This window comes from Pelobates fuscus, chromosome 12, assembly GCF_036172605.1.
Source record: "Pelobates fuscus isolate aPelFus1 chromosome 12, aPelFus1.pri, whole genome shotgun sequence".
Taxonomy (NCBI): Eukaryota; Metazoa; Chordata; class Amphibia; order Anura; family Pelobatidae; genus Pelobates; species Pelobates fuscus.
The window spans coordinates 54,419,269-54,446,497 of record NC_086328.1 but is presented as its reverse complement, the minus strand read 5'-3'; positions in this window follow the sequence as shown (position 1 = coordinate 54,446,497).

Sequence of the window (27,229 nt, the reverse complement as noted above, 5' to 3'; positions counted from 1 at the left end):
AAAAATCCAGAAAAAAAAATCCGGAAAGAAAATCCAGAGAAAAAAAATCCGGAAAAAAAAATCCGGAAAAAAAAATCCGAAAAAATCCTGAAAAAAACAAATCCGGAAAAAAAAATAAGGAAAAATCCCCAAAAAAAATCCTGAAAAAAAAATCCTGAAAAAAAATCCGGAAAAATCCGGAAAAAAAAAATCCGGAAAAAAAATCCGGAAAAATCCAGAAAAATCCAGAAAAAAAATCCAGAAAAAAAAAATCCAGAAAAATCCGGAGAAAAAAATCCGGAAAAAACAGGAAAATAAATCCGGAAAAAAAATCCGGAAAAAAAAATCCGGAGAAATCCGGAAATCAAAATCCGGAAAAATCAGGAAAAAAAAATCCGGAAAAAAAATCCAGAAAAATCCGGAGAAAAAAAATCCGGAAAAATCTGGAAAAAAAAATCCGAAAAAATCTGGAAAAAAAAATCCAGAAAAATCCGGAAAAAAAAAATCCGGAAAAAAAAATCCGGAAAAAAAAATCCGGAAAAAAAATCCGGAAAAAAAAATCCGGAAAAAAATTCCGGAAAAAAAAATCCAGAAAAATTCAGAAAAAAAATCCGGAAAAAAAATCCGGAGAAAAATTCCAGAAAAATCAGGAAAAAAAAATCCGGAAAAATCCGGAAAAAAAATCCGGAAAAATCCATAAAAATCCAGAAAAAAAAATGCGGAAAAAAAAATCCAGAAAAATCCGGAGAAAAAAAATCTGGAAAAAAACAGGAAAAAAAAATCCGGAAAAAAAATCCGAAAAAATCCGGAAAAAAAAATCCGGAAAAATCAGGAAAAAAAATCAGGAAAATCTGGAAAAAAAATCCGCAAAAAAAAATCCGGAAATAAAAAATCCGGAAAAAAAATCCGGAAAAAAAAATCCGGAAAAAGAAATCCGTAAAAATCTGGAAAAAAAATCCGGAAAAATCCGGAAAAATCCGGAAAAAAAATCCAGAAAAATAATCCGGAAAAAAAATCCGGAAAAATCCGGAAAAAAAATCCGGAAAAATCCAGAAAAATCCGGAAAAAAAATCCGAAAAAATCCGGAAATCTAAATCCGGAAAAATCAGGAAAAAAAAATCCGGAAAAAAAATCTGGAAAAATCCGGAGAAAAAAAATCCGGAAAAATCCAGAAAAAAAAATCCGGAAAAAACAGGAAAAAAAAATCCGGAAAAAAAATCCGAAAAAATCAGAAAAAAAAAATCCGGAAAAATCAGGAAAAAAAATCCGGAAAATCTGGAAAAAAAATCCGCAAAAAAAAAATCCGGAAAAAAAAATCCAGAAAAAAAATCCAGAAAAATCCGGAAAAAAAAAATCCGGAAAAATCCGGAAAAAAAAATCCGGAAAAATCCGGAAAAAGAAATCCGGAAAAATCCGGAAAAAAAAATACGGAAAAATCCGGAAAAAAAATCAGGAAAAAAAATCCGGAAAAAAAAAATCCGGAAAAATCCGGAAAAAAAATCCGGAAAAATCCGGAAAAAAAAAAATCCGGAAAAATTCGGAAAAACAACTTCCGGAAAATTCCGGAAAAAAAATCCGGAAAAAAAAATCCGAAAAAATCCGGAAAAAAATCCGGAAAAATCCGGAGAAAAAAAATCCGGAAAAAAAATCCGGAAAAAAAAATCCGGAAAAAAAATCCGGAAAAAAAATCCGAAAAAATCCGGAAATCTAAATCCGGAAAAATCAGGAAAAAAAAATCCGGAAAAAAAATCTGGAAAAATCCGGAGAAAAAAAATCCGGAAAAATCCAGAAAAAAAAATCCGGAAAAAAAACTCCGGAAAAATCCGGAAAAAAACAATCCGGAAAAATCCGGAAAAAAAAATCTGGAAAAATCCGGAAAAAAAAATCCGGAAAAATTCGGAAAAAAAAAATCCAGAAAAATTCAGAAAAAAAATCCGGAAAAAAAATCCGGAGAAAAAATCCAGAAAAATCAGGAAAAAAAAATCCGGAAAAATCCGGAAAAAAAATCCGGAAAAATCCATAAAAATCCAGAAAAAAAATGCGGAAAAAAAAATCCAGAAAAATCCGGAGAAAAAAAATCTGGAAAAAACAGGAAAAAAAAATCCGGAAAAAAAATCCGAAAAAATCCGGAAAAAAAAATCCGGAAAAATCAGGAAAAAAAATTCGGAAAATCTGGAAAAAAAATCCGCAAAAAAAAATCCGGAAATAAAAAATCCGGAAAAAAAATCCGGAAAAAAAAATCCGGAAAAAGAAATCCGTAAAAATCTGGAAAAAAAATCCGGAAAAATCCGGAAAAATCCGGAAAAAAAATCCAGAAAAATTATCCGGAAAAAAAATCCGGAAAAATCCCCCCAAAAAAATCCTGAAAAAAAAATCCGGAAAGAAAATCCAGAGGGAAAAATCCCCCCAAAAAATCCTGAAAAAAAATCCGGAAAAATCAGAAAAAAAAAAATCCGGAAAAATCCGGAAAAAAAATCCGGAAAAATCCAGAAAAATCCAGAAAAAAAATCCAGAAAAAAAAAATCCGGAAAGAAAATCCAGAGAAAAAAAATCCGGAAAAAAAAATCCGGAAAAAAAAATCCGAAAAAATCCGGAAAAAAACAAATCCGGAAAAAAAAATAAGGAAAAATCCCCAAAAAAAATCCTGAAAAAAAAATCCTGAAAAAAAATCCGGAAAAATCCGGAAAAAAAAAATCCGGAAAAAAAATCCGGAAAAATCCAGAAAAATCCAGAAAAAAAATCCAGAAAAAAAAAATCCAGAAAAATCCGGAGAAAAAAATCCGGAAAAAACAGGAAAATAAATCCGGAAAAAAAATCCGGAAAAAAAAATCCGGAGAAATCCGGAAATCAAAATCCGGAAAAATCAGGAAAAAAAAATCCGGAAAAAAAATCCAGAAAAATCCGGAGAAAAAAAATCCGGAAAAATCTGGAAAAAAAAATCCGAAAAAATCTGGAAAAAAAAATCCAGAAAAATCCGGAAAAAAAAAATCCGGAAAAAAAAATCCGGAAAAAAAAATCCGGAAAAAAAATCCGGAAAAAAAAATCCGGAAAAAAATTCCGGAAAAAAAAATCCAGAAAAATTCAGAAAAAAAATCCGGAAAAAAAATCCGGAGAAAAATTCCAGAAAAATCAGGAAAAAAAAATCCGGAAAAATCCGGAAAAAAAATCCGGAAAAATCCATAAAAATCCAGAAAAAAAAATGCGGAAAAAAAAATCCAGAAAAATCCAGAGAAAAAAAATCTGGAAAAAAACAGGAAAAAAAAATCCGGAAAAAAAATCCGAAAAAATCCGGAAAAAAAAATCCGGAAAAATCAGGAAAAAAAATCAGGAAAATCTGGAAAAAAAATCCGCAAAAAAAAATCCGGAAATAAAAAATCCGGAAAAAAAATCCGGAAAAAAAAATCCGGAAAAAGAAATCCGTAAAAATCTGGAAAAAAAATCCGGAAAAATCCGGAAAAATCCGGAAAAAAAATCCAGAAAAATAATCCGGAAAAAAAATCCGGAAAAATCCGGAAAAAAAATCCGGAAAAATCCAGAAAAATCCAGAAAAAAAATCCAGAAAAAAAAAATCCGGAAAGAAAATCCAGAGAAAAAAAATCCGGAAAAAAAAATCCGGAAAAAAAAATCCGAAAAAATCCGGAAAAAAACAAATCCGGAAAAAAAATAAGGAAAAATCCCCCCAAAAAATCCTGAAAAAAAATCCGGAAAAATACGGAAAAAAAAAATCCAGAAAAATCCAGAAAAAAAATCCAGAAAAAAAAAATCCGGAAAGAAAATCCAGAGAAAAAAAATCCGGAAAAAAAAATCCGGAAAAAAAAATCCGAAAAAATCCGGAAAAAAACAAATCCGGAAAAAAAAATAAGGAAAAATCCCCAAAAAAAATCCTGAAAAAAAAATCCTGAAAAAAAATCCGGAAAAATCCGGAAAAAAAAAATCCGGAAAAAAAATCCGGAAAAATCCAGAAAAATCCAGAAAAAAAATCCAGAAAAAAAAAATCCAGAAAAATCCGGAGAAAAAAATCCGGAAAAAACAGGAAAATAAATCCGGAAAAAAAATCCGGAAAAAAAAATCCGGAGAAATCCGGAAATCAAAATCCGGAAAAATCAGGAAAAAAAAATCCGGAAAAAAAATCCAGAAAAATCCGGAGAAAAAAAATCCGGAAAAATCTGGAAAAAAAAATCCGAAAAAATCTGGAAAAAAAAATCCAGAAAAATCCGGAAAAAAAAAATCCGGAAAAAAAAATCCGGAAAAAAAAATCCGGAAAAAAAATCCGGAAAAAAAAATCCGGAAAAAAATTCCGGAAAAAAAAATCCAGAAAAATTCAGAAAAAAAATCCGGAAAAAAAATCCGGAGAAAAATTCCAGAAAAATCAGGAAAAAAAAATCCGGAAAAATCCGGAAAAAAAATCCGGAAAAATCCATAAAAATCCAGAAAAAAAAATGCGGAAAAAAAAATCCAGAAAAATCCGGAGAAAAAAAATCTGGAAAAAAACAGGAAAAAAAAATCCGGAAAAAAAATCCGAAAAAATCCGGAAAAAAAAATCCGGAAAAATCAGGAAAAAAAATCAGGAAAATCTGGAAAAAAAATCCGCAAAAAAAAATCCGGAAATAAAAAATCCGGAAAAAAAATCCGGAAAAAAAAATCCGGAAAAAGAAATCCGTAAAAATCTGGAAAAAAAATCCGGAAAAATCCGGAAAAATCCGGAAAAAAAATCCAGAAAAATAATCCGGAAAAAAAATCCGGAAAAATCCGGAAAAAAAAATCCGGAAAAAAAATCCGGAAAAAAAAATCCGGAAAAAAAATCCGGAAAAAAAATCCGAAAAAATCCGGAAATCTAAATCCGGAAAAATCAGGAAAAAAAAATCCGGAAAAAAAATCTGGAAAAATCCGGAGAAAAAAAATCCGGAAAAATCCAGAAAAAAAAATCCGGAAAAAAAACTCCGGAAAAATCCGGAAAAAAACAATCCGGAAAAATCCGGAAAAAAAAATCTGGAAAAATCCGGAAAAAAAAATCCGGAAAAATTCGGAAAAAAAAAATCCAGAAAAATTCAGAAAAAAAATCCGGAAAAAAAATCCGGAGAAAAAATCCAGAAAAATCAGGAAAAAAAATCCGGAAAAATCCGGAAAAAAAATCCGGAAAAATCCATAAAAATCCAGAAAAAAAATGCGGAAAAAAAAATCCAGAAAAATCCGGAGAAAAAAAATCTGGAAAAAACAGGAAAAAAAAATCCGGAAAAAAAATCCGAAAAAATCCGGAAAAAAAAATCCGGAAAAATCAGGAAAAAAAATTCGGAAAATCTGGAAAAAAAATCCGCAAAAAAAAATCCGGAAATAAAAAATCCGGAAAAAAAATCCGGAAAAAAAAATCCGGAAAAAGAAATCCGTAAAAATCTGGAAAAAAAATCCGGAAAAATCCGGAAAAATCCGGAAAAAAAATCCAGAAAAATTATCCGGAAAAAAAATCCGGAAAAATCCCCCCAAAAAAATCCTGAAAAAAAAATCCGGAAAGAAAATCCAGAGGGAAAAATCCCCCCAAAAAATCCTGAAAAAAAATCCGGAAAAATCAGAAAAAAAAAAATCCGGAAAAATCCGGAAAAAAAATCCGGAAAAATCCAGAAAAATCCAGAAAAAAAATCCAGAAAAAAAAAATCCGGAAAGAAAATCCAGAGAAAAAAAATCCGGAAAAAAAAATCCGGAAAAAAAAATCCGAAAAAATCCGGAAAAAAACAAATCCGGAAAAAAAAATAAGGAAAAATCCCCAAAAAAAATCCTGAAAAAAAAATCCTGAAAAAAAATCCGGAAAAATCCGGAAAAAAAAAATCCGGAAAAAAAATCCGGAAAAATCCAGAAAAATCCAGAAAAAAAATCCAGAAAAAAAAAATCCAGAAAAATCCGGAGAAAAAAATCCGGAAAAAACAGGAAAATAAATCCGGAAAAAAAATCCGGAAAAAAAAATCCGGAGAAATCCGGAAATCAAAATCCGGAAAAATCAGGAAAAAAAAATCCGGAAAAAAAATCCAGAAAAATCCGGAGAAAAAAAATCCGGAAAAATCTGGAAAAAAAAATCCGAAAAAATCTGGAAAAAAAAATCCAGAAAAATCCGGAAAAAAAAAATCCGGAAAAAAAAATCCGGAAAAAAAAATCCGGAAAAAAAATCCGGAAAAAAAAATCCGGAAAAAAATTCCGGAAAAAAAAATCCAGAAAAATTCAGAAAAAAAATCCGGAAAAAAAATCCGGAGAAAAATTCCAGAAAAATCAGGAAAAAAAAATCCGGAAAAATCCGGAAAAAAAATCCGGAAAAATCCATAAAAATCCAGAAAAAAAAATGCGGAAAAAAAAATCCAGAAAAATCCAGAGAAAAAAAATCTGGAAAAAAACAGGAAAAAAAAATCCGGAAAAAAAATCCGAAAAAATCCGGAAAAAAAAATCCGGAAAAATCAGGAAAAAAAATCAGGAAAATCTGGAAAAAAAATCCGCAAAAAAAAATCCGGAAATAAAAAATCCGGAAAAAAAATCCGGAAAAAAAAATCCGGAAAAAGAAATCCGTAAAAATCTGGAAAAAAAATCCGGAAAAATCCGGAAAAATCCGGAAAAAAAATCCAGAAAAATAATCCGGAAAAAAAATCCGGAAAAATCCGGAAAAAAAATCCGGAAAAATCCAGAAAAATCCAGAAAAAAAATCCAGAAAAAAAAAATCCGGAAAGAAAATCCAGAGAAAAAAAATCCGGAAAAAAAAATCCGGAAAAAAAAATCCGAAAAAATCCGGAAAAAAACAAATCCGGAAAAAAAATAAGGAAAAATCCCCCCAAAAAATCCTGAAAAAAAATCCGGAAAAATACGGAAAAAAAAAATCCAGAAAAATCCAGAAAAAAAATCCAGAAAAAAAAAATCCGGAAAGAAAATCCAGAGAAAAAAAATCCGGAAAAAAAAATCCGGAAAAAAAAATCCGAAAAAATCCGGAAAAAAACAAATCCGGAAAAAAAAATAAGGAAAAATCCCCAAAAAAAATCCTGAAAAAAAAATCCTGAAAAAAAATCCGGAAAAATCCGGAAAAAAAAAATCCGGAAAAAAAATCCGGAAAAATCCAGAAAAATCCAGAAAAAAAATCCAGAAAAAAAAAATCCAGAAAAATCCGGAGAAAAAAATCCGGAAAAAACAGGAAAATAAATCCGGAAAAAAAATCCGGAAAAAAAAATCCGGAGAAATCCGGAAATCAAAATCCGGAAAAATCAGGAAAAAAAAATCCGGAAAAAAAATCCAGAAAAATCCGGAGAAAAAAAATCCGGAAAAATCTGGAAAAAAAAATCCGAAAAAATCTGGAAAAAAAAATCCAGAAAAATCCGGAAAAAAAAAATCCGGAAAAAAAAATCCGGAAAAAAAAATCCGGAAAAAAAATCCGGAAAAAAAAATCCGGAAAAAAATTCCGGAAAAAAAAATCCAGAAAAATTCAGAAAAAAAATCCGGAAAAAAAATCCGGAGAAAAATTCCAGAAAAATCAGGAAAAAAAAATCCGGAAAAATCCGGAAAAAAAATCCGGAAAAATCCATAAAAATCCAGAAAAAAAAATGCGGAAAAAAAAATCCAGAAAAATCCGGAGAAAAAAAATCTGGAAAAAAACAGGAAAAAAAAATCCGGAAAAAAAATCCGAAAAAATCCGGAAAAAAAAATCCGGAAAAATCAGGAAAAAAAATCAGGAAAATCTGGAAAAAAAATCCGCAAAAAAAAATCCGGAAATAAAAAATCCGGAAAAAAAATCCGGAAAAAAAAATCCGGAAAAAGAAATCCGTAAAAATCTGGAAAAAAAATCCGGAAAAATCCGGAAAAATCCGGAAAAAAAAATCCAGAAAAATAATCCGGAAAAAAAATCCGGAAAAATCCGGAAAAAAAAATCCGGAAAAAAAATCCGGAAAAAAAAATCCGGAAAAAAAATCCGGAAAAAAAATCCGAAAAAATCCGGAAATCTAAATCCGGAAAAATCAGGAAAAAAAAATCCGGAAAAAAAATCTGGAAAAATCCGGAGAAAAAAAATCCGGAAAAATCCAGAAAAAAAAATCCGGAAAAAAAACTCCGGAAAAATCCGGAAAAAAACAATCCGGAAAAATCCGGAAAAAAAAATCTGGAAAAATCCGGAAAAAAAAATCCGGAAAAATTCGGAAAAAAAAAATCCAGAAAAATTCAGAAAAAAAATCCGGAAAAAAAATCCGGAGAAAAAATCCAGAAAAATCAGGAAAAAAAAATCCGGAAAAATCCGGAAAAAAAATCCGGAAAAATCCATAAAAATCCAGAAAAAAAATGCGGAAAAAAAAATCCAGAAAAATCCGGAGAAAAAAAATCTGGAAAAAACAGGAAAAAAAAATCCGGAAAAAAAATCCGAAAAAATCCGGAAAAAAAAATCCGGAAAAATCAGGAAAAAAAATTCGGAAAATCTGGAAAAAAAATCCGCAAAAAAAAATCCGGAAATAAAAAATCCGGAAAAAAAATCCGGAAAAAAAAATCCGGAAAAAGAAATCCGTAAAAATCTGGAAAAAAAATCCGGAAAAATCCGGAAAAATCCGGAAAAAAAATCCAGAAAAATTATCCGGAAAAAAAATCCGGAAAAATCCCCCCAAAAAAATCCTGAAAAAAAAATCCGGAAAGAAAATCCAGAGGGAAAAATCCCCCCAAAAAATCCTGAAAAAAAATCCGGAAAAATCAGAAAAAAAAAAATCCGGAAAAATCCGGAAAAAAAATCCGGAAAAATCCAGAAAAATCCAGAAAAAAAATCCAGAAAAAAAAAATCCGGAAAGAAAATCCAGAGAAAAAAAATCCGGAAAAAAAAATCCGGAAAAAAAAATCCGAAAAAATCCGGAAAAAAACAAATCCGGAAAAAAAAATAAGGAAAAATCCCCAAAAAAAATCCTGAAAAAAAAATCCTGAAAAAAAATCCGGAAAAATCCGGAAAAAAAAAATCCGGAAAAAAAATCCGGAAAAATCCAGAAAAATCCAGAAAAAAAATCCAGAAAAAAAAAATCCAGAAAAATCCGGAGAAAAAAATCCGGAAAAAACAGGAAAAAAAATCCGGAAAAAAAATCCGGAAAAAAAAATCCGGAGAAATCCGGAAATCAAAATCCGGAAAAATCAGGAAAAAAAAATCCGGAAAAAAAATCCAGAAAAATCCGGAGAAAAAAAATCCGGAAAAATCTGGAAAAAAAAATCCGAAAAAATCTGGAAAAAAAAATCCAGAAAAATCCGGAAAAAAAAAATCCGGAAAAAAAAATCCGGAAAAAAAAATCCGGAAAAAAAATCCGGAAAAAAAAATCCGGAAAAAAATTCCGGAAAAAAAAATCCAGAAAAATTCAGAAAAAAAATCCGGAAAAAAAATCCGGAGAAAAATTCCAGAAAAATCAGGAAAAAAAATCCGGAAAAATCCGGAAAAAAAATCCGGAAAAATCCATAAAAATCCAGAAAAAAAAATGCGGAAAAAAAAATCCAGAAAAATCCGGAGAAAAAAAATCTGGAAAAAAACAGGAAAAAAAAATCCGGAAAAAAAATCCGAAAAAATCCGGAAAAAAAAATCCGGAAAAATCAGGAAAAAAAATCAGGAAAATCTGGAAAAAAAATCCGCAAAAAAAAATCCGGAAATAAAAAATCCGGAAAAAAAATCCGGAAAAAAAAATCCGGAAAAAGAAATCCGTAAAAATCTGGAAAAAAAATCCGGAAAAATCCGGAAAAATCCGGAAAAAAAATCCAGAAAAATAATCCGGAAAAAAAATCCGGAAAAATCCGGAAAAAAAATCCGGAAAAATCCAGAAAAATCCAGAAAAAAAATCCAGAAAAAAAAAATCCGGAAAGAAAATCCAGAGAAAAAAAATCCGGAAAAAAAAATCCGAAAAAATCCGGAAAAAAACAAATCCGGAAAAAAAATAAGGAAAAATCCCCCCAAAAAATCCTGAAAAAAAATCCGGAAAAATACGGAAAAAAAAAATCCAGAAAAATCCAGAAAAAAAATCCAGAAAAAAAAAATCCGGAAAGAAAATCCAGAGAAAAAAAATCCGGAAAAAAAAATCCGGAAAAAAAAATCCGAAAAAATCCGGAAAAAAACAAATCCGGAAAAAAAAATAAGGAAAAATCCCCCCAAAAAATCCTGAAAAAAAATCCGGAAAAATCCGGAAAAAAAAAATCCGGAAAAATCCGGAAAAAAAATCCGGAAAAATCCAGAAAAATCCAGAAAAAAAATCCAGAAAAATAATCCGGAAAAAAAATCCGGAAAAATCCGGAAAAAAAATCCGGAAAAATCCAGAAAAATCCAGAAAAAAAATCCAGAAAAAAAATCCGGAAAAAAAAATCCGGAAAAAAAAATCCGAAAAAATCCGGAAATAAACAAATCCGGAAAAAAAATAAGGAAAAATCCCCCCAAAAAATCCTGAAAAAAAATCCGGAAAAATACGGAAAAAAAAAATCCAGAAAAATCCAGAAAAAAAATCCAGAAAAAAAAAATCCGGAAAGAAAATCCAGAGAAAAAAAATCCGGAAAAAAAAATCCGGAAAAAAAAATCCGAAAAAATCCGGAAAAAAACAAATCCGGAAAAAAAAATAAGGAAAAATCCCCAAAAAAAATCCTGAAAAAAAAATCCGGAAAAAAAATCCGGAAAAATCCGGAAAAAAAATCTGGAAAAAATCCTGAAAAAAAATCCGGAAAAATCCGGAAAAAAAAAATCCGGAAAAATCCGGAAAAAAAATCCGGAAAAATCCAGAAAAATCCAGAAAAAAAATCCAGAAAAAAAAAATCCGGAAAGAAAATCCAGAGAAAAAAAATCCGGAAAAAAAAATCCGGAAAAAAAAATCCGAAAAAATCCTGAAAAAAACAAATCCGGAAAAAAAAATAAGGAAAAATCCCCCCAAAAAATCCTGAAAAAAAAATCCGGAAAAAAAATCCGGAAAAATCCGGAAAAAAAAAATCCGGAAAAATTCGGAAATAAAAAATCCGGAAAAATTCAGAAAAAAAATCCGGAAAAAAAATCCGGAGAAAAAATCTGGAAAAATCTGGAAAAAAAATCTGGAAAAATCCGGAAAAAAAATCCGGAAAAATCCATAAAAATCCAGAAAAAAAAATGCGGAAAAAAAAATCCAGAAAAATCCGGAGAAAAAAAATCCGGAAAAAACAGGAAAAAAAAATCCAGAAAAAAAATCCGCAAAAAAAAAAATCCGGAAAAAAAAATCCAGAAAAAAAATCCAGAAAAATCCGGAAAAAAAAAATCCGGAAAAATCCGGAAAAAAAAATCCGGAAAAATCCGGAAAAAGAAATCCGGAAAAATCCGGAAAAAAAAATCCGGAAAAATCCGGAAAAAAAAAATCCGGAAAAATTCGGAAATAAAAAATCCGGAAAAATTCAGAAAAAAAATCCGGAAAAAAAATCCGGAGAAAAAATCTGGAAAAATCCGGAAAAAAAATCCGGAAAAATCCATAAAAATCCAGAAAAAAAATGCGGAAAAAAAAATCCAGAAAAATCCGGAGAAAAAAAATCCGGAAAAAACAGGAAAAAAAAATCCGGAAAAAAAATCCGAAAAAATCAGAAAAAAAAATCCGGAAAAATCAGGAAAAAAAATCCGGAAAATCTGGAAAAAAAATCCGCAAAAAAAAAATCCGGAAAAAAAAATCCAGAAAAAAAATCCAGAAAAATCCGGAAAAAAAAAATCCGGAAAAATCCGGAAAAAAAAATCCGGAAAAATCCGGAAAAAGAAATCCGGAAAAATCCGGAAAAAAAATACGGAAAAATCCGGAAAAAAAATCAGGAAAAAAAATCCGGAAAAAAAAAATCCGGAAAAATCCGGAAAAAAAAATCCGGAAAAATCCGGAAAAAAAAAAATCCGGAAAAATTCGGAAAAACAACTTCCGGAAAATTCCGGAAAAAAAATCCGGAAAAAAAAATCCGGAAAAAAAAATCCGAAAAAATCCGGAAAAAAATCCGGAAAAATCCGGAAAAAAAATCCAGAAAAATTATCCGGAAAAAAAAATCCGGAAAAATCCCCCCAAAAAAATCCTGAAAAAAAAATCCGGAAAGAAAATCCAGAGGGAAAAATCCCCCCAAAAAATCCTGAAAAAAAATCCGAAAAAATCCAGAAAAATCCAGAAAAAAAATCCAGAAAAAAAAAATCCGGAAAGAAAATCCAGAGAAAAAAAATCCGGAAAAAAAAATCCGGAAAAAAAAATCCGAAAAAATCCGGAAAAAAACAAATCCGGAAAAAAAAATAAGGAAAAATCCCCAAAAAAAATCCTGAAAAAAAAATCCTGAAAAAAAATCCGGAAAAATCCGGAAAAAAAAAATCCGGAAAAAAAATCCGGAAAAATCCATAAAAATCCAGAAAAAAAATGCGGAAAAAAAAATCCAGAAAAATCCGGAAAAAAAATCCGGAAAAATTCGGAAATAAAAAATCCGGAAAAATTCAGAAAAAAAATCCGGAAAAAAAATCCGGAGAAAAAATCTGGAAAAATCCGGAAAAAAAATCCGGAAAAATCCATAAAAATCCAGAAAAAAAATGCGGAAAAAAAAATCCAGAAAAATCCGGAGAAAAAAAATCCGGAAAAAACAGGAAAAAAAAATCCGGAAAAAAAATCCGAAAAAAATCAGAAAAAAAAATCCGGAAAAATCAGGAAAAAAAATCCGGAAAATCTGGAAAAAAAATCCGCAAAAAAAAAATCCGGAAAAAAAAATCCAGAAAAAAAATCCAGAAAAATCCGGAAAAAAAAAATCCGGAAAAATCCGGAAAAAAAAATCCGGAAAAATCCGGAAAAAGAAATCCGGAAAAATCCGGAAAAAAAATCCGGAAAAATCCGGAAAAAAAATCAGGAAAAAAAATACGGAAAAAAAAAATCCGGAAAAATCCGGAAAAAAAAATCCGGAAAAATCCGGAAAAAAAAAAATCCGGAAAAATTCGGAAAAACAACTTCCGGAAAATTCCGGAAAAAAAATCCGGAAAAAAAAATCCGGAAAAAAAAATCCGAAAAAATCCGGAAAAAAAATCCGGAAAAATCCGGAAAAAAAATCCAGAAAAATTATCCGGAAAAAAAAATCCGGAAAAATCCCCCCAAAAAAATCCTGAAAAAAAAATCCGGAAAGAAAATCCAGAGGGAAAAATCCCCCCAAAAAATCCTGAAAAAAAATCCGGAAAAATCCGAAAAAAAAAAATCCGGAAAAATCCGGAAAAAAAATCCGGAAAAATCCAGAAAAATCCAGAAAAAAAATCCAGAAAAAAAAAATCCGGAAAGAAAATCCAGAGAAAAAAAATCCGGAAAAAAAAATCCGGAAAAAAAAATCCGAAAAAATCCGGAAAAAAACAAATCCGGAAAAAAAAATAAGGAAAAATCCCCAAAAAAATCCCCAAAAAAAAAATCCTGAAAAAAAATCCGGAAAAATCCGGAAAAAAAAAATCCGGAAAAAAAATCCGGAAAAATCCATAAAAATCCAGAAAAAAAATGCGGAAAAAAAAATCCAGAAAAATCCGGAGAAAAAAAATCCGGAAAAAACAGGAAAAAAAAATCCGGAAAAAAAATCCGAAAAAATCAGAAAAAAAAATCCGGAAAAATCAGGAAAAAAAATCCGGAAAATCTGGAAAAAAAATCCGCAAAAAAAAAATCCGGAAAAAAAAATCCAGAAAAAAAATCCAGAAAAATCCGGAAAAAAAAAATCCGGAAAAATCCGGAAAAAAAAATCCGGAAAAATCCGGAAAAAGAAATCCGGAAAAATCCGGAAAAAAAATACGGAAAAATCCGGAAAAAAAATCCGGAAAAAAAAAATCCGGAAAAATCCGGAAAAAAAAATCCGGAAAAATCCGGAAAAAAAAAAATCCGGAAAAATTCGGAAAAACAACTTCCGGAAAATTCCGGAAAAAAAATCCGGAAAAAAAAATCCGAAAAAATCCGGAAAAAAATCCGGAAAAATCCGGAGAAAAAAAATCCGGAAAAATCCGGAAAAAAAAATCCGGAAAAATCCGGAAAAAGAAATCCGGAAAAATATGGAAAAAAAAATCCGAAAAAATCCGGAAAAAAAAATCCGGAAAAATCAGGAAAAAAAATCAGGAAAATATGGAAAAAAAATCCGCAAAAAAAAATCCGGAAATAAAAAATCCGGAAAAAAAATCCGGAAAAAAAAATCCGGAAAAAGAAATCCGTAAAAATCTGGAAAAAAAATCCGGAAAAATCCGGAAAAATCCGGAAAAAAAATCCAGAAAAATTATCCGGAAAAAAAAATCCGGAAAAATCCCCCCCAAAAAATCCTGAAAAAAAAATCCGGAAAGAAAATCCAGAGGGAAAAATCCCCCCAAAAAATCCTGAAAAAAAATCCGGAAAAATCCGAAAAAAAAAAATCCGGAAAAATCCGGAAAAAAAATCCGGAAAAATCCAGAAAAATCCAGAAAAAAAATCCAGAAAAAAAAAATCCGGAAAGAAAATCCAGAGAAAAAAAATCCGGAAAAAAAAATCCGGAAAAAAAAATCCGGAAAAAAAAATCCGAAAAAATCCGGAAAAAAACAAATCCGGAAAAAAAAATAAGGAAAAATCCCCAAAAAAAATCCTGAAAAAAAAATCCTGAAAAAAAATCCGGAAAAATCCGGAAAAAAAAAATCCGGAAAAAAAATCCGGAAAAATCCAGAAAAATCCAGAAAAAAAATCCAGAAAAAAAAAATCCAGAAAAATCCGGAGAAAAAAATCCGGAAAAAACAGGAAAATAAATCCGGAAAAAAAATCCGGAAAAAAAAATCCGGAGAAAAATTCCAGAAAAATCAGGAAAAAAAAATCCGGAAAAATCCGGAAAAAAAATCCGGAAAAATCCAGAAAAATCCAGAAAAAAAATGCGGAAAAAAAAATCCAGAAAAATCCGGAGAAAAAAAATCTGGAAAAAATCCGGAAAAAAAAATCTGGAAAAAAAATCCGGAAAAAAAAAATCCGGAAATAAAAATCCGGAAAAAAAAATTCGAAAAAATCTGGAAAAAAAAAATCCAAGAAAAATCCAAATAAATCCGGAAAAAAAATCCAGAAAAATCCGGAAAGAAAATCCTGGAAAAAAAATCCTGAAAAAAAATCTGGAAAAAAAATCCGGAAAAAAAAATCCGGAAAAAAAAATCTGGAAAAAAAAATCTGAAAAAAAAATCCGGAAAAAAAATCCGGAAAAAAAATCCGGAAAAATCCGGAAAAAAAAAATCCGGAAAAAAAAATCCGGAAAAAAAAATCTGGAAAAAAAATCCGGAAAAATCCGGAAAAAATAAATCCGGAAAAATCCGTTAAAAAAAAATCCGGAAAAAAAATCCAGAAAAATCCAGAAAAATCCGGAAAAAAAAAATCCGGAAAAATCCGGAAAAAAAAATCCGGAAAAATCCGGAAAAAGAAATCCGGAAAAATCCGGAAAAAAAAATACGGAAAAATCCGGAAAAAAAATCAGGAAAAAAAATCCGGAAAAAAAAAATCCGGAAAAATCCGGAAAAAAAATCCGGAAAAATCCGGAAAAAAAAAAATCCGGAAAAATTCGGAAAAACAACTTCCGGAAAATTCCGGAAAAAAAATCCGGAAAAAAAAATCCGAAAAAATCCGGAAAAAAATCCGGAAAAATCCGGAGAAAAAAAATCCGGAAAAAAAATCCGGAAAAAAAAATCCGGAAAAAAAATCCGGAAAAAAAATCCGAAAAAATCCGGAAATCTAAATCCGGAAAAATCAGGAAAAAAAAATCCGGAAAAAAAATCTGGAAAAATCCGGAGAAAAAAAATCCGGAAAAATCCAGAAAAAAAAATCCGGAAAAAAAACTCCGGAAAAATCCGGAAAAAAACAATCCGGAAAAATCCGGAAAAAAAAATCTGGAAAAATCCGGAAAAAAAAATCCGGAAAAATTCGGAAAAAAAAAATCCAGAAAAATTCAGAAAAAAAATCCGGAAAAAAAATCCGGAGAAAAAATCCAGAAAAATCAGGAAAAAAAAATCCGGAAAAATCCGGAAAAAAAATCCGGAAAAATCCATAAAAATCCAGAAAAAAAATGCGGAAAAAAAAATCCAGAAAAATCCGGAGAAAAAAAATCTGGAAAAAACAGGAAAAAAAAATCCGGAAAAAAAATCCGAAAAAATCCGGAAAAAAAAATCCGGAAAAATCAGGAAAAAAAATTCGGAAAATCTGGAAAAAAAATCCGCAAAAAAAAATCCGGAAATAAAAAATCCGGAAAAAAAATCCGGAAAAAAAAATCCGGAAAAAGAAATCCGTAAAAATCTGGAAAAAAAATCCGGAAAAATCCGGAAAAATCCGGAAAAAAAATCCAGAAAAATTATCCGGAAAAAAAATCCGGAAAAATCCCCCCAAAAAAATCCTGAAAAAAAAATCCGGAAAGAAAATCCAGAGGGAAAAATCCCCCCAAAAAATCCTGAAAAAAAATCCGGAAAAATCCGAAAAAAAAAAATCCGGAAAAATCCGGAAAAAAAATCCGGAAAAATCCAGAAAAATCCAGAAAAAAAATCCAGAAAAAAAAAATCCGGAAAGAAAATCCAGAGAAAAAAAATCCGGAAAAAAAAATCCGGAAAAAAAAATCCGGAAAAAAAAATCCGAAAAAATCCGGAAAAAAACAAATCCGGAAAAAAAAATAAGGAAAAATCCCCAAAAAAAATCCTGAAAAAAAAATCCTGAAAAAAAATCCGGAAAAATCCGGAAAAAAAAAATCCGGAAAAAAAATCCGGAAAAATCCAGAAAAATCCAGAAAAAAAATCCAGAAAAAAAAAATCCAGAAAAATCCGGAGAAAAAAATCCGGAAAAAACAGGAAAATAAATCCGGAAAAAAAATCCGGAAAAAAAAATCCGGAGAAAAATTCCAGAAAAATCAGGAAAAAAAAATCCGGAAAAATCCGGAAAAAAAATCCGGAAAAATCCAGAAAAATCCAGAAAAAAAATGCGGAAAAAAAAATCCAGAAAAATCCGGAGAAAAAAAATCTGGAAAAAATCCGGAAAAAAAAATCTGGAAAAAAAATCCGGAAAAAAAAAATCCGGAAATAAAAATCCGGAAAAAAAAATTCGAAAAAATCTGGAAAAAAAAAATCCAAGAAAAATCCAAATAAATCCGGAAAAAAAATCCAGAAAAATCCGGAAAGAAAATCCTGGAAAAAAAATCCTGAAAAAAAATCTGGAAAAAAAAATCTGGAAAAAAAAATCTGAAAAAAAAAATCTGGAAAAAAAAATCTGAAAAAAAAATCCGGAAAAAAAATCCGGAAAAAAAATCCGGAAAAATCCGGAAAAAAAAAATCCGGAAAAAAAAATCCGGAAAAAAAAATCTGGAAAAAAAATCCGGAAAAATCCGGAAAAAATAAATCCGGAAAAATCCGTTAAAAAAAAATCCGGAAAAAAAATCCAGAAAAATCCATAAAAATCCGGAAAAAAAAATCCGGAAATAAAAATCCGGAAAAAAAAATTCGAAAAAATCTGGAAAAAAAAAATCCAAGAAAAATCCGAAAAAATCCGGAAAAAAAATCCTGAAAAATCCGGAAAGAAAATCCTGAAAAAAAAATCTGGAAAAAAAATCCGGAAAAAAAAAATCCGGAAAAAAAAATCCTGAAAAAAAATCTGAAAAAAAATCCGGAAAAATCCGGAAAAAAAAAATCCGGAAAAAAAAATCCGGAAAAAAAATCCGAAAAAATCCGGAAAAAAAAAATCCGAAAAAATTCGGAAAAAAAAATCCAGAAAAATTCAGAAAAAAAATCCGTAAAAAAAATCCGGAGATAAAATCCGGAAAAATCCGGAAAAAAAATCGGGAAAAAAACTCCGAAAAAAAAATCCAGAAAAATCCGGAAAAAAAAATCCGGAAAAAAAAATCCGGAAAAAAAAAAACAGAAAAAAAAATCCGGAAAAAAAATTCCAGAAAAATCCGGAGAAATCCGGAAAAAAAAATCCGGAAATAAAAAATATGGAAAAAAAATCTGGAAAAATCAGGAAAAAATAAATCTGGAAAAATCCGAAAAAAAAAATCCGGAAAAATCCGGAAAAAAAATCCGGAAAAATCCAGGAAAAAAAAAAACAGAAAAAAAAATCCAGAAAAATCCGGAAAAAAAAATCCGGAAAAAAAAATCTGGAAAAAAAATCCGGAAAAATCCGGAAAAAATAAATCCGGAAAAATCCGTTAAAAAAAAATCCGTAAAAAAAGAATCCGGAAAAAAATTCCGGAAAAAAAAATCCAGAAAAATCCAGAAAAATCCGGAAAAAAAAAAATCCGGAAATAAAAATCCGGAAAAAAAAATTCGAAAAAATCTGGAAAAAAAAAAATCCAAGAAAAATCCGAAAAAATCCGGAAAAAATCAGGAAAAAAAAATCCGGAAAAATCCGGAAAAAAAATCCGGAAAAATCCAGAAAAATCCAGAAAAAAAATGCGGAAAAAAAAATCCAGAAAAATCCGGAGAAAAAAAATCTGGAAAAAATCCGGAAAAAAAAATCTGGAAAAAAAATCCGGAAAAAAAAAATCCGGAAATAAAAATCCGGAAAAAAAAATTCGAAAAAATCTGGAAAAAAAAAAATCCAAGAAAAATCCAAAAAAATCCGGAAAAAAAATCCAGAAAAATCCGGAAAGAAAATCCTGGAAAAAAATCCTGAAAAAAAATCTGGAAAAAAAATCCGGAAAAAAAAATCCGGAAAAAAAAATCTGGAAAAAAAAATCTGAAAAAAAAATCCGGAAAAAAAATCCGGAAAAAAAATCCGGAAAAATCCGGAAAAAAAAAATCCGGAAAAAAAAATCCGGAAAAAAAAATCTGGAAAAAAAATCCGGAAAAATCCGGAAAAAATAAATCCGGAAAAATCCGTTAAAAAAAAATCCGGAAAAAAAATCCAGAAAAATCCAGAAAAATCCGGAAAAAAAAATCCGGAAATAAAAATCCGGAAAAAAAAATTCGAAAAAATCTGGAAAAAAAAAATCCAAGAAAAATCCGAAAAAATCCGGAAAAAAAATCCTGAAAAATCCGGAAAGAAAATCCTGAAAAAAAAATCTGGAAAAAAAATCCGGAAAAAAAAAATCCGGAAAAAAAAATCCTGAAAAAAAATCTGAAAAAAAATCCGGAAAAATCCGGAAAAAAAAAATCCGGAAAAAAAAATCCGGAAAAAAAATCCGAAAAAATCCGGAAAAAAAAAATCCGCAAAAATTCGGAAAAAAAAATCCAGAAAAATTCAGAAAAAAAATCCGTAAAAAAAATCCGGAGATAAAATCCGGAAAAATCCGGAAAAAAAATCGAGAAAAAAACTCCGAAAAAAAAATCCAGAAAAATCCGGAAAAAAAAATCCGGAAAAAAAAATCCGGAAAAAAAAAAACAGAAAAAAAAATCCGGAAAAAAAATTCCAGAAAAATCCGGAGAAATCCGGAAAAAAAAATCCGGAAATAAAAAATATGGAAAAAAAATCTGGAAAAATCAGGAAAAAATAAATCTGGAAAAATCCGAAAAAAAAAATCCGGAAAAATCCGGAAAAAAAATCCGGAAAAATCCAGGAAAAAAAAAAACAGAAAAAAAAATCCAGAAAAATCCGGAAAAAAAAATCCGGAAAAAAAAATCTGGAAAAAAAATCCGGAAAAATCCGGAAAAAATAAATCCGGAAAAATCCGTTAAAAAAAAATCCGTAAAAAAAGAATCCGGAAAAAAATTCCGGAAAAAAAAATCCAGAAAAATCCAGAAAAATCCGGAAAAAAAAAAATCCGGAAATAAAAATCCGGAAAAAAAAATTCGAAAAAATCTGGAAAAAAAAAAATCCAAGAAAAATCCGAAAAAATCCGGAAAAAATCAGGAAAAAAAAATCCGGAAAAATCCGGAAAAAAAATCCGGAAAAATCCAGAAAAATCCAGAAAAAAAATGCGGAAAAAAAAATCCAGAAAAATCCGGAGAAAAAAAATCTGGAAAAAATCCGGAAAAAAAAATCTGGAAAAAAAATCCGGAAAAAAAAAATCCGGAAATAAAAATCCGGAAAAAAAAATTCGAAAAAATCTGGAAAAAAAAAAATCCAAGAAAAATCCAAAAAAATCCGGAAAAAAAATCCAGAAAAATCCGGAAAGAAAATCCTGGAAAAAAATCCTGAAAAAAAATCTGGAAAAAAAATCCGGAAAAAAAAATCCGGAAAAAAAAATCTGGAAAAAAAAATCTGAAAAAAAAATCCGGAAAAAAAATCCGGAAAAAAAATCCGGAAAAATCCGGAAAAAAAAAATCCGGAAAAAAAAATCCGGAAAAAAAAATCTGGAAAAAAAATCCGGAAAAATCCGGAAAAAATAAATCCGGAAAAATCCGTTAAAAAAAAATCCGGAAAAAAAATCCAGAAAAATCCAGAAAAATCCGGAAAAAAAAATCCGGAAATAAAAATCCGGAAAAAAAAATTCGAAAAAATCTGGAAAAAAAAAATCCAAGAAAAATCCGAAAAAATCCGGAAAAAAAATCCTGAAAAATCCGGAAAGAAAATCCTGAAAAAAAAATCTGGAAAAAAAATCCGGAAAAAAAAAATCCGGAAAAAAAAATCCTGAAAAAAAATCTGAAAAAAAATCCGGAAAAATCCGGAAAAAAAAAATCCGGAAAAAAAATCCGAAAAAATCCGGAAAAAAAAATCCGCAAAAATTCGGAAAAAAAATCCGGAAAAAAAATCCGGAGATAAAATCCGGAAAAATCCGGAAAAAAAATCGGGAAAAAAACTCCGAAAAAATCCGGAAAAAAAAAATCCGCAAAAATTCAGAAAAAAAATCCGGAAAAAAAATCCGGAGATAAAATCCGGAAAAATCCGGAAAAAAAATCGGGAAAAAAACTCCGAAAAAATCCGGAAAAAAAAAATCCGCAAAAATTCAGAAAAAAAATCCGGAAAAAAAATCCGGAGATAAAATCCGGAAAAATCCGGAAAAAAAATCGGGAAAAAAACTCCGAAAAAAAAATCCAGAAAAATCCGGAAAAAAAAATCCGGAAAAAAAAATCCGGAAAAAAAAAAACAGAAAAAAAAATCCGGAAAAAAAATTCCAGAAAAATCCGGAGAAATCCGGAAAAAAAAATCCGGAAATAAAAAATATGGAAAAAAAATCTGGAAAAATCAGGAAAAAATAAATCTGGAAAAATCCGAAAAAAAAAATCCGGAAAAATCCGGAAAAAAAATCCGGAAAAATCCAGGAAAAAAAAAAACAGAAAAAAAAATCCAGAAAAATCCGGAAAAAAAAATCCGGAAAAAAAAATCTGGAAAAAAAATCCAGAAAAATCCGGAAAAAATAAATCCGGAAAAATCCGTTAAAAAAAAATCCGTAAAAAAAGAATCCGGAAAAAAATTCCGGAAAAAAAAATCCAGAAAAATCCAGAAAAATCCGGAAAAAAAAAAATCCGGAAATAAAAATCCGGAAAAAAAAATTCGAAAAAATCTGGAAAAAAAAAAATCCAAGAAAAATCCGAAAAAATCCGGAAAAAAATCCAGAAAAATCCGGAAAGAAAATCCTCAAAAAAAAATCCGGAAAAAAAAATCTGGGTAAAAAAATCCGGAAAAAAAATTCCGAAAAAAAAATCCTGAAAAAAAATCTGGAAAAAAAAATCTGAAAAAAAAATCCGGAAAAATCCGGAAAAAAAAATCCGGAAAAAAAAAATCCGGAAAAAAAAATCCGGAAAAAAAATCCGGAAAAATCCGGAAAAAAAAATCCGAAAAAATCCGGAAAAAAAAAATCTGGAAAAATCCGGAAAAAAAAATCCGGAAAAATCCAGAAAAAAAAAATCCGGAAAAATCCAGGAAAAAAAAAAAAACAGAAAAAAAAATCCGAAAAAAATCCAGAAAAATCCGGAAAAATCCAGAAAAAAAAATCCGGAAAAAAAAAATCTGGAAAAAAAATCTGGAAAAATCCGGAAAAAATAAATCCGGAAATATCCAGAAAAAATAAATCCGGAAATATCCAGAAAAAAAAATTCGGAAAAAAAAATCCGGAAAAAGAAATCCGGAAAAAAAAACCCGGAACAAAATCCGAAAAAAAATCCGGAAAAAAAAATCCGGAAAAATCCGGAAAAAAAATCCGGAAAAATCCGGAAAAAAAAATCCGGAAAAATCCGGAAAAAAAAAACAGAAAAAAAATCCGGAAAAAAAAATCCAGAAAAATCCGGAAAAAAAAATCCGGAAAAAAAAAATCTGGAAAAAAAATCTGGAAAAATCCGTAAAAAAATCCAGAAAAATCCGGAAAAAAAAATCCTGAAAAATCCGGAAAAAAAATCCGGAAAAAAAAATCCGGAAAAAAAAAAATCCGGAAAAAAGATCCGGAAAAATCCGGAAAAAAAAATCCGGAAAAAAAAATATGGAAAAAAAATCCGGAAAAATCCGGAAAAAATAAATCCGGAAAAATCCGGAAAAAAAAATCCGGAAAAATTCGGAAATAAAAAATCCGGAAAAATTCAGAAAAAAAATCCGGAAAAAAAATCCGGAGAAAAAATCCGGAAAAATCCGGAAAAAAAATCCGGAAAAAAAATCCGGAAAAATCCGGAAAAAAAATCCGGAAAAATCCAGAAAAATCCAGAAAAAAAATGCGGAAAAAAAAATCCAGAAAAATCCGGAGAAAAAAAATCCGAAAAAATCTGAAAAAAAAAATCAGGAAAAATCAGGAAAAAAAATCCGGAAAATCTGGAAAAAAAATTAGCAAAAAAAAATCCAGAAAAAAAATCCAGAAAAATCCAGAGAAAAAAAATCCGGAAAAATCAGAAAAAAAAGAATCCGGAAAAATCCAGTAAAAAAAATCCGGAAAAATTCGGAAATAAAAAATCCGGAAAAATTCAGAAAAAAAATCCGGAAAAAAAATCCGGAGAAAAAATCTGGAAAAATCCGGAAAAAAAATCTGGAAAAATCCGGAAAAAAAATCCGGAAAAATCCGGAAAAAAAATCCGGAAAAATCCATAAAAATCCAGAAAAAAAATGCGGAAAAAAAAATCCAGAAAAATCCGGAGAAAAAAAATCCAGAAAAAACAGGAAAAAAAAATCCGGAAAAAAAATCCGAAAAAATCAGAAAAAAAAAATCAGGAAAAATCAGGAAAAAAAATCCGGAAAATCTGGAAAAAAAATCCGCAAAAAAAAATCCAGCAAAAAAAATCCAGAAAAATCCGGAAAAAAAAATCCGGAAAAATCCGGAAAAAAAAATCCGGAAAAATCCGGAAAAAGAAATCCGGAAAAATCCGGAAAAAAAAATCCGGAAAAATCCGGAAAAAAAAAAATCCGGAAAAAATCGGAAATAAAAAATCCGGAAAAATTCAGAAAAAAAATCCGGAAAAAAAATCCGGAGAAAAAATCTGGAAAAATCCGGAAAAAAAATCCGGAAAAATCCATAAAAATCCAGAAAAAAAATGCGGAAAAAAAAATCCAGAAAAATCCGGAGAAAAAAAATCCGGAAAAAACAGGAAAAAAAAATCCGGAAAAAAAATCCGAAAAAATCAGAAAAAAAAAATCAGGAAAAATCAGGAAAAAAAATCCAGAAAAATCCGGAAAAAAAAATCCGGAAAAATCCGGAAAAAAAAACAGAAAAAAAATCCGTAAAAAAATCCAGAAAAATCCAGAAAAATCCTGAAAAAAAAATCCTGAAAAATCCGGAAAAAAAATCCGGAAAAAAAAATCCAGAAAAAAAAAAATCCGGAAAAATTCAGAAAAAAAATCCGGAAAAAAAATCCGGAGAAAAAATCTGGAAAAATCTGGAAAAAAAATCCGGAAAAATCCGGGAAAAAAATCCGGAAAAATCCATAAAAATCCAAAAAAAATAAATCCGGAAAAATCCGTTAAAAAAAAATCTGTAGAAAAAAGATCCGGAAAAATCCGGAAAAAAAATCCGGAAAAATCCGGAAAAAATAAATCCGGAAAAATCCGGAAAAAAAAATCCGGAAAAATTCGGAAATAAAAAATACGGAAAAATTCAGAAAAAAAATCCGGAAAAATTCAGAAAAAAAATGCGGAAAAAAAAATCCGGTGAAAAAAAATCCGGAAAAAACAGGAAAAAAAAATCCGGAAAAAAAATCCGAAAAAATCAGAAAAAAAAAATCAGGAAAAATCAGGAAAAAAAATCCGGAAAATCTGGAAAAAAAATCCGCAAAAAAAAATCCGGAAAAAAAAATCCAGAAAAAAAATCCAGAAAAATCCGGAAAAAAAAAATCCGGAAAAATCCGGAAAAAAAAATCCGGAAAAATCCGGAAAAAGAAATCCGGAAAAATATGGAAAAAAAAATACGGAAAAATCCGGAAAAAAAATCAGGAAAAAAAATCCGGAAAAAAAAAATCCGGAAAAATCCGGAAAAAAAATCCGGAAAAAAAATCCGGAAAAAAAAATCCGGAAAAATCCGGAAAAAAAAAATCTGGAAAAATTCGGAAAAACAACTTCCGGAAAATTCCGGAAAAAAAATCTGGAAAAAAAAATCCGGAAAAAAAAATCCGAAAAAATCCGGAGAAAAAAAATCCGGAAAAATCCGGAAAAAAAAATCCGGAAAAAAAATCCGGAAAAAAAATCCGAAAAAATCCGGAAATCTAAATCCGGAAAAATCAGGAAAAAAAAATCCGGAAAAAAAATCTGGAAAAATCCGGAGAAAAAAAATCCGGAAAAATCCAGAAAAAAAAATCCGGAAAAAAAACTCCGGAAAAATCCGGAAAAAAAAATCCGGAAAAATTCGGAAAAAAAAATCCGGAAAAATCCGGAAAAAGAAATCCGGAAAAATATGGAAAAAAAAATACGGAAAAATCCGGAAAAAAAATCAGGAAAAAAAATCCGGAAAAAAAAAATCCGGAAAAATCCATAAGAATCCAGAAAAAAAATGCGGAAAAAAAAATCCAGAAAAATTCGGAAATAAAAAATCCGGAAAAATTCAGAAAAAAAATCCGGAAAAATTCAGAAAAAAAATCCGGAAAAAACAGGAAAAAAAAATCCGGAAAAAAAATCCGAAAAAATCAGAAAAAAAAAATCAGGAAAAATCCGGAAAAAAAATCCGGAAAATCTGGAAAAAAAATCCGCAAAAAAAAAATCCGGAAAAAAAAATCCAGAAAAATCCGGAAAAAGAAATCCGGAAAAATATGGAAAAAAAATTCCGGAAAAATCCGGAAAAAAAAAAATCCGGAAAAATTCGGAAATAAAAAATCCGGAAAAATTCAGAAAAAAAATCTGGAAAAAAAATCCGGAGAAAAAATCTGGAAAAATCCGGAAAAAAAATCCGGAAAAATCCATACAAATCCAGAAAAAAAATGCGGAAAAAAAAATCCGGAAAAATCCGGTGAAAAAAAATCCGGAAAAAACAGGAAAAAAAATCCGGAAAAAAAATCAGAAAAAATCAGAAAAAAAAAATCAGGAAAAATCAGGAAAAAAAATCCGGAAAATCTGGAAAAAAAATCCGCAAAAAAAAATCCGGAAAAAAAAATCCAGAAAAAAAATCCAGAAAAATCCGGAAAAAAAAAATCCGGAAAAATCCGGAAAAAAAAATCCGGAAAAATCCGGAAAAAGAAATCCGGAAAAATATGGAAAAAAAAATACGGAAAAATCCGGAAAAAAAATCAGGAAAAAAAATCCGGAAAAAAAAATCCGGAAAAATCCGGAAAAAAAAATCCGGAAAAATCCGGAAAAAAAAATCCGGAAAAAAAATCCGGAAAAAAAATCCGAAAAAATCCGGAAATCTAAATCCGGAAAAATCAGGAAAAAAAAATCCGGAAAAAAAATCTGGAAAAATCCGGAGAAAAAAAATCCGGAAAAATCCAGAAAAAAAAATCCGGAAAAAAAACTCCGGAAAAATCCGGAAAAAAAAATCCGGAAAAATTCGGAAAAAAAAATCCGGAAAAATCCGGAAAAAGAAATCCGGAAAAATATGGAAAAAAAAATACGGAAAAATCCGGAAAAAAAATCAGGAAAAAAAATCCGGAAAAAAAAAATCCGGAAAAATCCATAAGAATCCAGAAAAAAAATGCGGAAAAAAAAATCCAGAAAAATTCGGAAATAAAAAATCCGGAAAAATTCAGAAAAAAAATCCGGAAAAATTCAGAAAAAAAATCCGGAAAAAACAGGAAAAAAAAATCCGGAAAAAAAATCCGAAAAAATCAGAAAAAAAAAATCAGGAAAAATCCGGAAAAAAAATCCGGAAAATCTGGAAAAAAAATCCGCAAAAAAAAAATCCGGAAAAAAAAATCCAGAAAAATCCGGAAAAAGAAATCCGGAAAAATATGGAAAAAAAATTCCGGAAAAATCCGGAAAAAAAAAAATCCGGAAAAATTCGGAAATAAAAAATCCGGAAAAATTCAGAAAAAAAATCTGGAAAAAAAATCCGGAGAAAAAATCTGGAAAAATCCGGAAAAAAAATCCGGAAAAATCCATACAAATCCAGAAAAAAAATGCGGAAAAAAAAATCCGGAAAAATCCGGTGAAAAAAAATCCGGAAAAAACAGGAAAAAAAATCCGGAAAAAAAATCAGAAAAAATCAGAAAAAAAAAATCAGGAAAAATCAGGAAAAAAAATCCGGAAAATCTGGAAAAAAAATCCGCAAAAAAAAATCCGGAAAAAAAAATCCAGAAAAAAAATCCAGAAAAATCCGGAAAAAAAAAATCCGGAAAAATCCGGAAAAAAAAATCCGGAAAAATCCGGAAAAAGAAATCCGGAAAAATATGGAAAAAAAAATACGGAAAAATCCGGAAAAAAAATCAGGAAAAAAAATCCGGAAAAAAAAATCCGGAAAAATCCGGAAAAAAAAAAATCTGGAAAAATTCGGAAAAACAACTTCCGGAAAATTCCGGAAAAAAAATCCGGAAAAAAAAATCCGGAAAAAAAAATCCGAAAAAATCCGGAGAAAAAAAATCCGGAAAAATCCGGAAAAAAAAATCCGGAAAAAAAATCCGGAAAAAAAATCCGAAAAAATCCGGAAATCTAAATCCGGAAAAATCAGGAAAAAAAAATCCGGAAAAAAAATCTGGAAAAATCCGGAGAAAAAAAATCCGGAAAAATCCAGAAAAAAAAATCCGGAAAAAAAACTCCGGAAAAATCCGGAAAAAAACAATCCGGAAAAATCCGGAAAAAAAAATCTGGAAAAATCCGGAAAAAAAAATCCGGAAAAATTCGGAAAAAAAAAATCCAGAAAAATTCAGAAAAAAAATCCGGAAAAAAAATCCGGAGAAAAAATCCAGAAAAATCAGGAAAAAAAAATCCGGAAAAATCCGGAAAAAAAATCCGGAAAAATCCATAAGAATCCAGAAAAAAAATGCGGAAAAATCCGGAAAAAAAAATCCGGAAAAATCAGGAAAAAAAATCCGGAAAATCTGGAAAAAAAATCCGGAAATAAAAAA